Raw genomic sequence first — 5107 nt, 5'->3', positions numbered from 1 at the left:
AAGATGGACCTGTTTTCTGTACCTACAAGCTCCTTTTGGACTGTGTTCCTGTCATCTAACAAACCTTCTGTTTTACTGGCTGGCTGAGAGTCACGGTGAATTGCAGGAAGTGGGGGGTGCAGGGCCCTGACTCCCCCGCACTCCGTGACAACTGGTGGCAGAGGTGGGATGTTGTGCACCCCATGGATCGCGCTTCCTGCAGTAAGTGACGGGGGAGCAGTAAAACAAAGTGGGGTTGACGAGGACCAGGCGTGCTGAAGGCTCAGAGAGGAGCAGTTTTTGGGGGAAAGAGAAGCTACGCTCAACCTCTGGGCGTGTGTCACCAGCAAGAAGGACTGTTGCAGTAACAGGGTCCCCCTGCTGACCGCGGTGAGTAATTCCAGGGGCGGAGGAGTCTGCTGCTTGACCCTGGGAGAGAGGTGGTGACCTGGAGAAGGGCTGGCACACTAGGGTTTCTTCCTGGAAACCGTGGGGAGCCGAGAGCACACAGGCCTGCGAGTCCACAGCAACTTAGGGAACAGCAGGAAGATGCCTTAGGAGGGACCTGGTGGAGCTGTGCCAGCAGAGGGGGCTGCGCATTGGAAAGCTCACAGAAGAACAGCTGATTGCCCAGCTGGAGGAGGAAGATCGCTCAGAGGAGCCGATCCCTGTTCCTGAGGGAAGCAGCCAGGCAGATGCAGCGTGGGTACTGGTGTCTACCCCGGCTGGTCAGACTGCTGCAGAGGGCATCCCAAGGCCCCTTCTACCTATGGCTAGGGGACAGGCTGGAAGGAGTCCGGCGAACCCTGGGGGCACTGTGACCCCCGCAGCCAGCAGGGGATCCTCACGGCAGAGCTCCCCATTGCTGGAGCTGAGGTGGCTGAAATGGGAGAGGGAGATAAAACTGAAAGAGCTGGAGGATCGGGAGAAGCAGCGTCAGCATGAGCTGGAGTTGGCCGGGCTGAGGAGCAGCGAGCCCCCTGCTGCGGTGAGTGAGGGGGGACCCAGGACTGCACGGAGCGTTGATAAGCGCATCCTGTCCCAGCGTAAGGAAGGGGAGGACATAGATGAATTCCTGATTGCCTTTGAGAAGGCCTGCGAGCTGCACTGGGTTGACCCTGCAGATAGGCTCCGGTTTCTTACCCCCTTACTGGACCCCAAAGCCGTGGGGATGTACAGCCGAATGGAAGGGGCAGAGGCAGGGGATTATGAACTGTTCAAAAAGACCCTGCTCCATGAGTTTGGGATGACTCCCGAGATGTACCGGAAAAAGTTCCAGAGCCAGCGTAAAACCCCTGAGGTCACGTATCTGGAACTGACCCTCCGAATACAGGGATATGTCTACAAGTGGGCAGATGGGGCCCAGACTGAGGAGGACCTGGTTAAACCGATTGTAGTGGAGCGAGTGTATGAACAGTGCCCAGCCGGCCTGAGGACATGGCTGGGGCACAAAGAGCCAGAGGACCCGCAGAGCCGCTGGGCAGCTGGTGACGAGTTTGTGGACAGCCGGTCAGGCGGTGGAAAGGAGGAGGCCCAAAAGAATAAGCCAACCATGATGCAGAGAGACAGAGAGAGAGAGAGTCACCCTGGGACCCCCCAAAGGGGGAACATGGAAAACCCCCTCCCAAGGGGAACAACCGGCATCAGGACCTACCGCCTGGCTCGAGGGGACCAAGGGGACATGAGCTGCTATTACTGTGGCCAGAGAGGCCACATACGGACCCAGTGCCCCAAGCTCAGGGACAGACTGAGCAGAATGAACCCGCACAGGGCTAACTGGGTAGGGACCCACCCGGATGAGGGGCAGGCTTCCCAGGCAAGGGGGGCTGGCAGCTTTCCAACTGCTCAGGAGGGAGGAGTTTCCCAGACCAGCTCCTCTGGGGGGCTGGATGCTTTGGACTCAAGGTTCATGGTTTACAGGGTCGGCGTGGGGCTGTCCCTGCGGAGCAAGTGCCTTGTTCCCCTGGAGGTAGATGGGAGGAAGGTCAATGGATACTGGGATACGGGTGCGGAGGTGATGCTGGCCCAGCCCAAGGTGGTGGCCCCAGATCGGGTGGTGCCCAACACCTACCTGACCCTGACGGGGGTGGGCAGGACCCCATTCAAGGTGCCCATGGCGAGGGTACATCTGAAATGGGGGGCCAAGGAGGGCCCCAAGGACATGGGGGTGCACCACCATTTGCCCACTGAGGTGTTGATGGGGGGGGGACCTAGAGGACTGGCCAAGCAACCCCCAGAATGCCCTAGTCGTGACTGGTAGCCAGGGCCGGCGAGGATCACTGTGCCCTGACCTCGGGGAGGGTACCTCACCGAAGGTGCAGGATCCTGCCCTGGTGGGGAGGGAGCGCCGAGGGGCACAGCTCAGAGGGGCGGCGGCTTCACGCCCAGCCAGTGAAAGGGAACCGGGCCCCCATCCCTTCCCCAGCCGCTGAGTTCCAGGCTGAGTTGAGGAAAGACCCCTCCTCACAGAAGCTAAGGGACCTGGCCGACCTCAGCGCGCACAGACCCTGGGGAGAGGCTGCCAGGAGACGTTCCTGTGGGAGAAGGGGTTCCTGTACCGAGAATGGGCTCCCCCAGGGGAAGTAGAGTCCTGTGGGATCAGGAGGCAGCTGGTGGTCCCCCAGAATGATCGCCACAAGCTACTGTACCTGGCCCATGACATCCCCCTCGCAGGGCACCAGGGAATCCGGCGCACCTGGCAGAAGTTGCTACAGAATTTTTACTGGCCTGGGGTCTTTACCACGGTCCGGCAGTATTGCCGATCCTGTGACCCCTGTCAGAGGGTGGGGAAGGTCTGGGACCAGGGGAAAGTGACTTTGAGACCTTTGCCCATTATAGAGGAGCCTTTCCAGAAGGTGGCCATGGACATAGTGGGGCCTCTCAGGAAGACGACACGGTTGGGGAAGAAATACATTCTGGTGGTGGTAGATTTTGCTACCCACTACCCCGAGGCAGTGGCCTTGTCTTCTATCGAAGCAGACACCGTGGCAGACGCACTGCTGACCATTTTCAGCAGAGTGGGGTTCCCCAAGGAAGTCTTGACAGACCAAGGATCCAACTTCATGTCGGCCCTGCTCCGGTGCTTGTGGGAGAAATGTGGGGTCCGGCACATCTGGGCCTCAGCTTGTCACCCCCAGTCCAATGGGCTTTTGGAGAGGTTCAGTGGGATGCTAAAGATGATGCTGAAAACCTTTATGAACCAGCACCCGCAGGATTGGGACAAGTACTTACCTCACCAGCTGTTCGCGTACAGGGAGGTGCCCCAGGAGTCTACCGGATTTTTGCCTTTCGAACTGTTATATGGCAGGAGTGTGAGGGGCCCCCTGGACCTGATGAGAGACGAGTGGGAGGGGAAGGCCACTCCCGATGGAGAGTCAGTGGTGGAGTATGTCCTGATCTTCCGAGAGAGACTGGCTGAACTCATGGGCCTGGCCAGGGAGAATCTGGCCAGAGCCCAGAGGAAGCAGAAGGTCTGGTATGACCGCACGGCGCGGGCCCCTGCCTACGCCACCGGGGATCAGGTGATGGTTCTCATCCCCGTGAGAAAGAACAAACTACAGGCCGCCTGGGAGGGCCCTTTCAAGGTCGTCAAGCAGCTCAATGAGGTAAACTATGTGGTGGAGCTGTCGAACCGGGCACACCACCGCCGGGTGTACCATGTGAATATGATGAAGCCATATTATGCCAGGGGGAATGTGGTGTTGGCCGTGTGTGGACAGTGGGAGGAGCAGGGAGATGACCCTTTAGTAGATCTATTCCCTGGGACCAGAGCTGGTTCCCCCCTGGAAACAATTCCCCTCTCGGATCAGCTAACCCCTGCCCAGCAAGCTGAGATCAGGGGGTGCTGCATCCGTACCGACAGCTGTTTTCCAACTAGCCTGGACGCACTAATCTGACTGTCCACCGGGTGCAGACAGGGTCGCACCCGCCGATAAGATGCTCCCGCTTCCGAGTCACAGGGAAAACTGCTCAGGACCTGGAAAGAGAGGTCTGGGACATGCTGGCTTTGGGGGTGATCCAGCCATCTGCCAGCCCTTGGGCCTTGCTGGTGGTGCTGGTCCCCAGAAAGGATGGATCGGTCCGGTTCTGTGTGGACTATCGGAAGCTCAATGCCATCACTGTATCTGATGCCTACCCCAGCTCCTAGATAAATTGGGAGGAGCTCGGTACCTTACCACCATGGACCTTACAAAGGGCTACTGGCAAGTGCTGCTGGATGCAGATGCCCGGCTGAAATCAGCCTTTATCACCCCTCTGGGGCTCTATGAGTTCCTGACCCTGCCTTTCGGCCTCAAGGGAGCGCCGGCCACCTTCCAGCGCCTAGTGGACCAGCTCCTGAGGGGGATGGAGAGTTTTGCTGTGGCGTATATTGATGACATCTGTGTCTTTAGCCAGACCTGGGAGGACCATGTGTCCCAGGTTAGACAAGTGCTGGACCGACTCCAGGGGGCTGGGCTGACTGTAAAAGCGGAGAAGTGCAAGGTGGGGATGGCTGAAGTATCTTACCTGGGCCATCGGGTGGGGAGCAGCTGCCTAAAGCCAGAACCAGCCAATGTGGAGGTGATCAGAGACTGGCCCGCTCCCCACACCAAAAAGCAAGTCCAAGCCTTTATTGGGATGGCAGGATACTACCGAAGATTTGTGCCCCACTTTAGCGCCATGGCCACCCCCATCACTGAGCTATGCAAGAAGGGGAAGCCAGACAAGGTGGTCTGGACCGAGCAGTGCCAGGAGGCTTTCTGGGCGCTGAAGGAGGCTCTGGTCAGTGGCCCAGTTCTGGTAACCCCAGACTTTGACAAGCCCTTTGTGGTGTTCACCGACGCCTCAGACACGGGGCTGGGGGCGGTGTTAATGCAGGAGGATGAAAAGGGGGAGAGACACCCCATCGTGTACCTGAGCAAGAAGTTGTTATCCCGGGAGCAAAACTCCGTGGCCATCGAGAAGGAGTGCCTGGCCATGGTGTGAGCCCTTAAGAAACTAGAGCCATATCTATTTGGGCAACACTTCACCGTGTACACCGACCGCTCCCCCCCGACTTGGTTACACCAGATGAAAGGAGCCAACGCCAAACTCCTGAGGTGGAGCCTGCTCCTGCAGGATTACGACATGGACGTGGTCCATGTGAAGG

Source organism: Eretmochelys imbricata, chromosome 23, assembly GCF_965152235.1.
Source record: "Eretmochelys imbricata isolate rEreImb1 chromosome 23, rEreImb1.hap1, whole genome shotgun sequence".
Lineage (NCBI taxonomy): Eukaryota > Metazoa > Chordata > Testudines > Cheloniidae > Eretmochelys > Eretmochelys imbricata.
Note: the sequence above shows the minus strand (reverse complement) of the source record.